Below are 12,170 nucleotides of genomic sequence, written 5' to 3'. Positions count from 1 at the left end.
GAGGAGCCTTGGAGATTATGGACCAAACTCCTGCTTGTATAGATGAAGAGAATGAGGTCCTGGGAGGTCAAAGGAACCGCTCCTGCTTCCGGAAACCCAAATTCCCCACCATTGCTGTCTGCGTGGATCTGAGTTCAAGGAGGTGCTTTGGGAAGGAGCCATCATGGAACCTTGGGTGGATGCTTTCATCCCCTCTGCTAATTACTCAATGTCTCTGCTTTCCTGCTGGGAAAAGGGACAACCTTTATCCTGGAATATAAATAAAAATAAGATGTCTTCATTTATTGAAAACCAATCCAAAGAGAAGAGGCTGTTAGCATGACGGACGGAAAGACTGCTTCTCATATGAAAGGGATTGGGCTTAAGTTTGACTCCGCCATTAATTACCAGTGAGACTGGGACCTGATCCCACGTCTCTGTGCTCAGTTTCTCCCTCTAGGAAACAAAAGTGGACCAGATGATGGCCAAGATGCCCTGCAGTGGTAAATCCTTTATCTGCTTGGTAGAGGGAGGCTCTAATTACTGACACGCTCCTAGAGCAAGGAGGTAGCTGGGAGAGGCTGGCAGAGACTCTCCATTTCACCTTTTTCCTCCGAGGTCTTTGTACAAAGTAATTGCCCTAGATGGGATCTGTCCCTTCTAGCCTTCCTCTCCATAGGCACAGGGCCTTTTGTAGGCTGCTTCCAGGAGAGGCGGGGTGGGGGTGGGGGGGTTGTTTTTCTAAGACAAATGGAATGGAGGCATTAGCTCCCCCCCCACTTTAATCACAAAGAGATTGGAATCTTTCCTGGTGAAATGGTTATAACTGATGGCTTCAGAGGGCTGTGGGCAGCCCAAGGGAGACTGTCCCTCATCCCATCTTGAGGCAATTACTCCAACATGAATTGGAAATAAAATTGAAGTGAACAGTTTAAACTGATGTTTGAGGGTTTTAAAAAGATTTCGTTTCCTTTGGAAACCCTGTGTTATTCGATCCAGTCCAATCTCTCTGAGCCCCATTGCTAACGTCTTTACCCAAGTCCCCTTACCACGAGATTATGCCCACAGGTTAAGTTACAAATGTCTGAAAGCCTTAACATTGTGAAACTCAGATTAAAGGGTTCAAAGGCCTCGCTGTTATTTTAGTCTCCTGCCACATCCTACACGCTCTGGGAAACTGTGATGTTGGCGTTTGGAGACCATGTCATAAAACAAGCATGTGCAGAGGTGTTTGGGGTTTGGAGCCGGCTTCTCCGCTCTCCGCGGCCAAGTTTGCATGGCAACCACCCCAGGCAACAGCAACAGGGCCACGGCCTGGGAGTGAGGCCCTTTCCATTGGGCTGGGCAGTGGGCTGCCCCCAGGAGAAGGGAGGCAGCAGAACGCCTTTCCGTCCTAATGCTTTCCCGCTGTGCTGAAGTCCCACATCGAGTCAACATTAGCACTGACCTGCCCTTCAGAAGAGTATTTCTTTCCCTCCTTTCCACACTTCTTTCTTTTCTTTTTTCCTTCCTTCCTTCCCTCCCTCTCACCTTCCTTCCTTCCTTCCCTCCTTTCCTTCTCTCCTCCTTCCTTTCCTTTCCTTTTTCTTCCTTCCTTCCTTCTCTCCTCCTTCCTTTCCTTTCCTTTCCTTTCCTTTCCTTTCCTTTCCTTTCCTTTCCTTTCCTTTCCTTTCCTTTCCTTTCCTTTCCTTTCCTTTCCTTTCCTTTCCTTTCCTTTCTTTTTCTTCCTTCCTTCCTTCCTTCTCTCCTTCTTCCTTTCCTACTTTCTTGCTTCATTTTTTCCTCCCCTCCTTTCTTCCCTCCCTCTTTCTTGCCTCCCTTCTTTATTTTCTTCTTCCCTTCCTTCCCCCTCTCTGTCTTTCTGTCTCTGTATCTATCTGTCTGTCTCTCAGCCTCCCTTCTGGCCATTGCCCTTCCTGAGTCTCTATTCCTGAGCATAGCAAAGGCCACAAAAGTTACTGAGTTCAGAGCAGCCACTTGCCTGCCACCCTGGAGTTCCTAACACAAGAGGTCCTAGCACAGTGTCCACGAACTCACTTGTCTGACTGTGGAGGGAGATGTAGCTAAACCAGGTCTTGTATTTTCCCTTGAGGAGCTCCCAATCCAGCAAAATGCTTACAAATACCAAAAGGGGCAGGGAGAAGGCTTGGAGAGCGGTGTTTTATTGCCAGCTGAAGGAAGAACAGGCAAACTTCATGGAGGGCTGAACCTGGGAGTCTGGGCTGGAAGAGAAGATATAGATATGGGAAAGGAGACACAGGATGAGCAAGGTTCCTGGGGTGGGTGACGGGGGTGGGGCCTGGGACTGAGAAGTGCTTGAATAAACCCTTATTGGTTGATTGGTCAGAGAATGAATTGGGGATGGAGAGCATTTTCTCAAGGAAGAGAAAGTACCAGTTTGTTTGGATGGAGCAGAGAATGCCTGAAGAGCCTTAGTTGCCAGGAAAGAGGGATGAGTCAGAGTCTTTGTGGAGAGATTGGGAGATTTCCCCTCTTCCCAATACTAATAATTCCCCAAAAGGGAGCCAGTGAATGTGCTTGAACATAGGAGTGGTGATCAGAGATGGTCACAGGGAAGATTCTTCTGAGAACATGTGGGATGGGTTGGAGAGAGGAGGCTGGGTGGGGGAGTTATTTTTATCCTTCATCATTTCTGTGGGTGGTGAAAAGGCTCTAGCCCCTCTCCCCATCCCCAGGACCAAAATGGCATCTCCATTTGATGGAACTCAGGAATTGAGAATAAGATCTGAGGAAGGGAAGGCCCCAGAGCACCGCCGGCTTCCACAGGGATTCTGAGTGTGTCTTGAAGTTGTCTGGGAGTGACTTTTGTGTCCACTCTGTGACGGGGATCTCCTCGGGCTCCAGTCACATATCAGCAACTTGGCAGTCACTGCTATCACTAGGCAAAGGTTTGAGCAAAGTCCATCTTCCTGGCTTGTCTCTGACAGAAGGAAGGGGAAGGGAAAGGGGAGGGTGACTTTGCTCAGGCTGTGTCTCCTGCCTGGGACACCTCCTCCCCCTTGACCTTCTGCTCTCCAAGTCAATAAATCCCAGAAGCTCGGGGCTGGGTCCAAAGCATTTCTGAGTCACAAACCGCAGATGAACGTCCAGCCTCGGCCTGAAGCACTGCCATATGAAGGAGCCCAGAGTCACCCATTTCCCTTTGGGGCAGCTCCCATTACATGGCCCCTAAATGAGCCTCCACAATTCTGTTCTAGCTCAGTCTAGAATATTCAGTCATGTCCTGCTCTGGTGACTCCTTTTGAGGTCGTCTTGGCAAAGATCCTGGAGCAGTCGGCCATTTCTTCCTCCGGGACATTTTACTTGAGGGAGCTGAGGGAAATAGGTGAAGTGACATGCCCAGGGTCACACAGCCAGCCTGTGTCTAAGACTGGTCTTGAAGCTGGAGCCCAGACCTGGCCCTCTCATCCTTTGCACCACGGTCTGCCCTCAGCCAGATGCCCATTCCTCTGACAGCCTCCTTCTCCAGCTTCTTCCCATTGATGAATGGTGCCATCTAAGTCTTCCTGGGTCAAGTGCTGAGCTCCGCTCTTGGCTGGTTCAAGGCCCAGCTCACTCTCCTCCTCCCTGAAGCCTGCCCTGCGGCCCTCTCTCAGCTTCTGATGACCTCATTTCGAGATTACCTGAATACAAAAAAAGATCTGACCAACCGGACAATCCCATTGGCCCTATTCCTGTGTGACTTCAGGCCCCTCCCTCTGTCACTGGGATGCAACATTAGGCAGACAGGCCTAGTTGTGCTGACCTCAGCCAGTCCTGGAAGAGCCAGGATCTGACACCCACAGGCCTGTCATGGCTTCTCAGCTCCCCCATTTTTGGCTGTGTGACCTCAGACAGCACGCTCTCCACCCCTTTCCTCATGTTTAGAAGCAGGAGGCTGCGTTCACTGTTCTCCAAGCCCCCCGTCAATTTTGGATCTTGGGGTTGCTCAGTCTAATGGATGCTCGCTCATCCTGGGAGGTGGACTCTGAAAGCATCATCTCCCCATTTCACAGATGTAAAAGTGAAGCTTTCCTGGGGTCCCAGAGACCCCGGCCCTGAACCAGTTCTTCTGCTGACAAAGCTCCCGCTTCCTCCCGGCCTCTCTCCTCCCTCAGTGGACTCCAAGCCGTGGGAAGGCAGGCCTTGTGCTCCTTTTCTACCCCTCGGTGCCCAATACTTGCTTGTGAAAGGGGAGCCCATGTGCTTGGGAGGGCACCAGGCCTGGGCAGTGAAATGCAAAACAAGACAAATGGCTCCCAAAGTGGCTTTAATTGTTATTGGCCGGCCCGGAGATAGCGTGCAAACTCCTTCATCTGGAGCTCGTTAAGGCCCAGGCTGATAGTCAGACAGCTAATGTCTGACATGTGCCCTAAAGAGGGGGTCTGCGCAATTCTGATTAGGGCCAAAGACATCACAGGGGCAGTGTTTAGTCAGAGTAATTTGTAAGGACTTTGAAGCAGGTTAACAAGCTCCTTTACCTATCAACAGCTCGTGGGCTAATTCTAAATGAAGCTTATTTATTCACTGGCAAAGGGCCGGCCCTTCTGTGGCGACCAGAGCACCTCTCCCGTTCCTCTGAATGAGGTCTTTGTGTGAGAGCTCTGCTGACCAGGCCAGAGGCGAAGCTTGAATTTGGGGGGGGAGTCTTTGGTGGCCATTGCGCGGGCCAGGGGTGCTCCAGCTGTCTCATCTTGCACGGCAGGAAGGATGGTAGAAAGCTTTTGGATGAGAAGCCATGGAAGGATGCACAGGAGCAATATTGCCCTGAGAATAAACTATAACCTGCTGGGCCAGAAGGAAGGAAGAGAGAGGAGTTTGGAGAAGAAATCACAAACCTGGCCTCCAAGGGCGATGCATTTGTGACGAAATCAATCAGTCAATACCGTGTGCTGCGTCTGGGAAACACACAAAGCAGGATAACCGAGGACTCACAATTCAGGCTAGATCTAGACATTATTTACATTCAATTAACCAAATTGTGATGACATAAGCAAGAGAACTTTATTCATACTCTTAGTTCCTTGAAATCCAAACCCAGTGCTATTGCTCCACATTGCTTTTTCCTTTTTTATTTCTTTTTAATTTTTTCTTATTTCTTTAGCACTTCAAGATAATGGTAATTCACCAGTTTTAATTTTCAGTCAATTTTAAGTGACCTCCATGACTCCATGTGGGATGTTCTTGGCAAAGATGCCAGAGTGGGTTGCTATTTCTTCTTTAGCTCATTTTACAAATGAGGAAATGGAGGCAAACAAGGTTAAGTGGCTTGCCCAAGGTCGCCCAGCTGGTGTTTGAGGCCAGATTTGAATTCAGGAAGGTGAGTCTGACTCCAGACCTGGTGCTCTCTACCTTGTGGCACTTCCTAGCTGTCCCATCAGTGTCATCACAATTTGGTTAATTGAGTTTAAATAATGTCTAGATCTAGCCTGAATTGTGAGTCCTCGGTTATCCTGCTTTTGTGACCCAGCACACGGTATTGATGATTGATTTTGTCACAAATGCATCGCCCTTGGAGGCCAGGTTTGTGATTTCTTCTCCAAACTCCTCTCTCTGCCTTCCTTCTTACAGTTAATTACTTAGTCAGTAATACACATAATTTGTCCTTTCCAATACAGGAATGACTCATTGCAGTAGAAGCATAACTAATTATTTTTGCATTTGGGAAAGATGAAATTAGTTAAGTGCTCACAGAAACTTTCTAAGGTGGGTACTCAGGGACAGCATTGCTGGAGAGGCAGAAGAAGACTGCCCTTCTCTGGACCTCAGTTTTCTCATCTGTAAAATGAGGGGGGGTGCCCCTGCTCATCTCTGATCCCTTCAGGTCCCAGGTTTCCATGATTCTCTCGTTCTGGAAGCATTCCGCAGCCTGGGGTGTCTCCCTAATTCAGATTACACAAGCCCCTCCAGCTTTCCCCATCGGATACATGGGAGCTCAGCTCTCACGCGGAGGCCAGATATCAATAAACACAGATTCTTGGGCTTGTAGGCAGGTCCCCAGGGTCTCATCACAGCCAGGGAAGAAGAGGGAGTTGAAAGCCAGGTCAAAACAAACACAAATAAAGTTGCTTCATGGAGACGGTTTTCTTGGTAGAGTGATTTCTCTCCCCACATCTTGGATGGGAATCAGTCAGACCCTTCCCAGAGCCCTCAGAGCCTGCACAATGTTAGCTCAGGAGAGGAGGCCCATCAGCCCCTGTTTCTGGGCAGGAAACTCCAAAGCACGCTTGCCAAAGCTTGTTTACTCATCTCAGGGAGGATTTTGTTGGCTTGAAGATGGACAAGAGTCTCTTCTGGCTCTGCAGGAAGAAGAGGAAGGTCCTTGGGACTTCCTCAGTGATCAGCCAGCACCTAATGTGCAAATGCATTCACGATGACTTGTTCCCTTTTTTGAGGGGGAGCCCCTCAAGCTCGGCACTTCCTGGCAAGAGTGGGAATCTGAGCCAAGGTCTGGCCTCCGTACCCCCTGTGCTGCTATTCCATGCCCAGTGCAAGGACAGGAAAACAGGGTGCTTTAGGCCCTAGAATGGCGGCAGCCGAATGAAAGTAACTTGTCAAGATCCTCAGTTCCCTTCTCAGTACGATGGAGGTTTGGACTGGAGGCCTCTGAGCTCCATATCTGGCTCCCTCACAAACCACGGCAGAAGCAAAAACCCAGATTCGGGAATTTTGCCCTCTGATGTGCTGGAGCCCCAGAAGGTCCTGGGGGGTGTAGCGCAGGGTACCCTCTCTTCCACAGCTGATGTGCTACGCTCTGTATGTGGTCCCAAGGCCCCGGAGGACAAAATCCTGTATCCCACCAAGAATCCCACTAGAACTCAGAGCTGGAAGGACATTCAGAGCCCGTCTCTCCCAACTCAGGCCTGAACAAGCTTCCTTTCTGTATGTAGGTCACCAGTCTCCGTGAAGACCTCCAATGAGGGGGAGTCCCCCTGACCGCCATTTTTGGCTGGGGCTCACTGTCAGGGAGCCCGTCCTGACCATTTAACTCAAGTGAGCTTCCCCACATGTGCACATGGCTGTCTGCGAGTTGCCTCTCCCCATTAGAATTCACGCTCCTTGTTTCTTTGGGCTTTTGCCTTGCTTTGTATTCTTAAAGCCTGACGCTACGACCTGCACGAAGAAGACATGTAACAAATTCTAGGTGGCCTGTGTGTACAGTACCAGAACTGGAGGCAGGAAGACCTGGTTGCAAATCCAATCCCTGTGTGACACGGAGGAAGGCACTATCCCTCTCTCTGCCTCATTTTCCTCAGTTGTAAAATGGGAGATCCTTATAATAATAGCACCGACTCACAGGGTTCTTATGAGGATTTAATGTGATCATAATGTGGGACACGTTACACACTAAGTGTTTAATAATTATTGAGTGGATTGAATTGGGCCTGATCACCCAAATCCCTTCTAGGCTGAAATCCTGAAATTATTTGTGATTTTCAGTATTTCCTGTGCTGAGCAACCCCTGGTTGGACTTTGTATACTCCCTAGAGAATACCCTCCCTGGCCCGAGGGTGGATTAAAGAGGTTAGTTAGTCCTCTTCCTCACTCTGTCCCCACCAGTCCTGGTTGCTAACAATAAAATATTCTCAACTAGTCTGAAAATGAACTACTGCAAACAATCCCAGATCTTCTCAAGAAGTGCAGCCCCACTTACCATCTAGGGAAGAGGGGAAATTGGAACACAAGGTTTGGCAAGGGTTAATGTTAAAGAATTAGCCATGCATGTGTTTTGAAAATAAAAAGCTTTATAAAAATAAAAAAAAATAAAAAAACTTAAAAAAAGAATTGCAGCCTGAGGTAGAAAGAGACTAAGTTTCCCAGCTGGCCCTGAATCCTCCCTCTTGACTTTTTCTTCTTTTCCATCCTTGTTCATATTGCCTTTATTTTACAGTGCACTTGGGTGTGTGCCATCATGCCCAAACACCAGTGGTAAGTGATCAATCCCCTCCCATCTTTGGCCAAAATGATTATTATGATGGAGCCTCCACTGAAGAGGAAAGACTACGAGAATCCCTCAAGAACACTTATGAAAGCCTGTTCCTCCTCCAGCTTTCTCTTTGGGTGCAATTTGTGTTCAGGGAGGCCCAGTGCTCCCCCTGGGTCACACAGAACGTCCTGCTGCTAGCTTGGCTTTCCTTACCTCAGCTGTAGACTTTTTTTTACAACAGATGGGGCTTTCTTACATTTCCACTCAGCTTGCTACAAGATAAGGTCTGAGTTTTTCAATGGAATTAGTACTAAGAGAAAAGGAGGAAGACAAATGCTACCCCCACAAAACACAGAAATGGATACTTGATGGAGTCAAGGTTTCTATCCTAATTTAAGGTTCAGCCATACAGTGATTTCTAAGCTGTCAGATGTGGGAGGGACCTTAGGGCATGGGACAAAGGCTATGATGAAAGGAAAATGTGCAATGTACCCCATGACTGGGAGGGACCATATACTCATGCAATCAAATTAAAACTCGGTTTTCACTTCCTATTATGTGCTAGGGCATTGGGCTACATGCTAGGGATAAAAATTCAGAGTCCTTTAGAACATAAAATGTGGAATATCACATCTGGAAGAGACCTTAAAATGAAGAAAATAAACTGTCACATCTGGAAGGAACCTTAGAGATGATCTCATCCAACCCTCCCATCAATACTGTGGAGATAACTGAGACTCAGATTTATTTGCCTTATAAAACATCCAGTTGATGCTGTTCATTCTATTCAAAACCCAGTTTATTTCCTGCCCACTCTGTGCAAAGGGGTTACATTGGCATTAAGAATTAAAATAGTTTTTAAAAGAATAACACCTATGCTTTCCCTTGAGCTGATAAGAACATAGGCCACAAATATAAATATCTCCCGAATATGATAGAAATATTTCTCTATCATCTCCAGTCAATTTACTTAACTTTTCAGAGACCCATTTGCTTTACCCAGACAGAACATTGCTCTGAATGTCCTTCCAGCTCGGAGGTTCTAGAACTTATTCTTGGTGGGCACGGGATTTTGTCCTCCTGGACACAGTACAGAGAGTAGCACATCAGCTGGGGGAGGCAAAAGAGAGGGTACTTTGAAATCCTTCCCAGACTGACCTTGTAATACTGGTAAGGAAAGGCTCAGGAGCTGCTTTCCCTATTTTGAGAACAGGGGCCCAGAAAGCTGGAGGAGGGAAGTCTGTGGTTGTCACTAACTGGGAATGACTGTTGCAGGTCATAGATCTCAGAGGGGATCAGGGAGGACGAAGCTGATGGACTTCTGTTGGAAATAGAACTAAATCCCTATTTGGAAGCAGTGGGAACAAGCTAGGAATGAAGAAGGTGACTCCACACTAACTTAGCACTGCTCAGGGCTGGGTGATGGAGCTGCTTTTGAAATATGGACAGAAGATTGGCTAAGATGACAGGAACAAATAATGATGAATGTTGGAGGGGCTGTGGGAAAACTGGGACACTGATGCATTGTTGGTGGAGTTGTAAAAGAATCTGGCCATTCTGGAGAGCAATCTGGAATTATGCCCAAAAAGTTATCAAACTGCATACCCTTTGACCCAGCAGCGCTACTACTGGGCTTATATCCCAAAGAAATACTAAAGAGGGGAAAGAGACCTGTATGTGCCAAAATGTTTGTGGCAGCCCTCTTTGTAGTAGCTAGAAACTGGAAGATGAATGGATGCCCATCAATTGGAGAATGGTTGGGTAAATTGTGGTATATGAAGGTTATGGAATATTATTGCTCTGTAAGAAATGACCAGCAGGAGGAATACAGAGAGGCTTGGAGAGACTTCCATCAACTGATGCTGAGTGAAATGAGCAGAACCAGAAGATCACTGTACACTTCAATGCTGTATGAAGATGTATTCTGATGGAAGTGGATATCTTCAACATAAAGAAGAGCCAACTCACTTCCAGTTGATCAATGATGGACAGAGGTAGCTACACCCAGAGAAGGAACACTGGGAAGTGAATGTAAATTGTTAGCACTACTGTCTATCTACCCAGGTTACTTATACCTTCAGAATCTAATGCTTATTGTGCAACAAGAAAATGGGATTTACTCACATATATTGTATCTAGGTTATAGTGTAACACATGTAAAATGTATGGGATTGCCTATCATCGGGGGGAGGGAGTAGAGGGAGGGGGGGATAATTTGGAAAAATGAATACAAGGGATAATATTATAAAAAATATATAATAAAAATTATTAAAAAAAAAGAAAGAAAGAAATATGGACAGAAAGTCTGGACAGCATCTTCCAATGTAGCTCAAAGGCAGCCAACCATGTCCAGGCTTTGCTTGGGTTGGAGGCCATGTACTAAGAGACCTGATTAATGCTTGTTTCTCTCATCTGGCTGCACTGGTGAATGGCCCTCCAATATATTCTCATGGTATCTGGATTAACACCTTCTAAGAAGATTTAGGACCCAAACATTATTATATTATAATTATATATACTATTATTATTTTATTACATTTATTATTTATTATTTTTAGCTTTATGTACACACATACACAAACCAATGCGTGTCACTTTAACCATAAGCTCTTGCTAACTCACATGAAGTCCTGAGCTCTAGTTGGAAGTACTGATATACCGATATGTACAATTTTACCTTAAGCTATCATTAAATAGCTTAAATACCTTAAAATCCTATTTGTCAGCTAATATTTTTGCAGACTGGTGAAAAGTCAACTGAGAGCAAGAAGGAGAAACCTTACTAGCTAGAACTGCCCAGGCTGGTTCTATAGAAAGTGTAAATTAGAGCAAAGGCAGAAGGGTCTCAGGGCAAAGGACCAATACTTCACAGGAGACACCATCTAAGAACAGAACCAGGCATCAAACCCAGGGTCTCACAAATGAATCAATAATAAACAAGGCAATCCTGACCCAAGGGTGAATATTCCATCTTCTAAGTATCATTGATCCTTGGAAGGATGAAATTTACAACTTGCCTGTAAATACTATAGGATTTTGATGGGAAAACTATGGAAGGAGGTGGAGCCATGATGGGGGACTCACCCGAGAAAGGGGCTCATCCTTCAGACAACTTTAAAACAATGCCTAAAATGAATTTTGAAATGGCAGAACCAACAAAAGAATGAGGGAAATAATTTTCCAGCTCAAGATAACTTAGAAGGTTAGCAGAAAAGGTCTATCTTATTGAGGTGAGAGGGGAGTATGGTCCAGTGCAGGCTGAACCTCAACCAGTAATAGACCTTGGGAATGACTGAATTGGCATCTGGAACTGATCCCACAATTGATAAGGGGAACAAATGATAAGATGGTCAGAAGATTGCAGGAGCACCTTTTGTTGACAGCATGGGCAGGACTCTGTTGCATTGCCCATACATGGTTCTAGGTCACAGCCACGGTATGAAAAAAGCACTAGACGAACCAGGGACCTTGGTCACAGTGTCAGAGTGGAAAAGAGAGCTTGAGGTTACTCACAGATCAGAGCACGGATCATTACAGCAATGACTACACCTCTCCTTAGATCATACCACTTTTCAAGAACTGAAAACTTATGAACTCCCAGAATTAGTTTTTTAAAAAATCAACAAAAAAGTCTGAAGCATGAGTTAATGCCTTCTCCATCCTGGAAACAAAGCCCAACTTTAACATGAAGTTAAAAGTCAAGAAATAGACTGGAAAAATGAGAAAAAAGCCATGAAAAATAAAAAAAAAAAGAAAGAACCTGATTATAAATGGTTACTATGGTAGCAAGGAAGATCAAAACACAAACTCAGAAGACAGGAATGTCAAAACAGCTCCATACAAATCCTCAAGGAAAAATGTGAATGGTCTCAAGTTAAAAAATAAAAAAGAATTCCTAGAAAAGGTCAAGAGGATTTTAAAAATCAGAGATGCAGGGAAGAAATTGGGAAAAGAAATGGGAGTAATGTAGCAGAATCATTTTTTAAAATGAACCATTTGCTTGGTAAAGGAGGCACAAAAATATTGAAGAAAATAACATCTTAAAAGCAGAATAGACTAAATGGTAAAAAGAGGCATACAATTCACTGAAGAAAAAAATTTCTTTAAAAGTAGAATTGGCAAAATAGAAAGGTTACAAAAGCTTGGCAACTGGAAGCTGACGACTCCATGAGACAACAAGAAACAATCAAATAAGTCAAAAGAATTTTAAAAAATAGAAGAAAAATGTGAAGTGCTTCATGAAAAACAACTAACTTGGAAATTA

This window comes from Sminthopsis crassicaudata, chromosome 2, assembly GCF_048593235.1.
Source record: "Sminthopsis crassicaudata isolate SCR6 chromosome 2, ASM4859323v1, whole genome shotgun sequence".
Classification (NCBI taxonomy): Eukaryota; Metazoa; Chordata; class Mammalia; order Dasyuromorphia; family Dasyuridae; genus Sminthopsis; species Sminthopsis crassicaudata.
Note: the sequence above shows the minus strand (reverse complement) of the source record.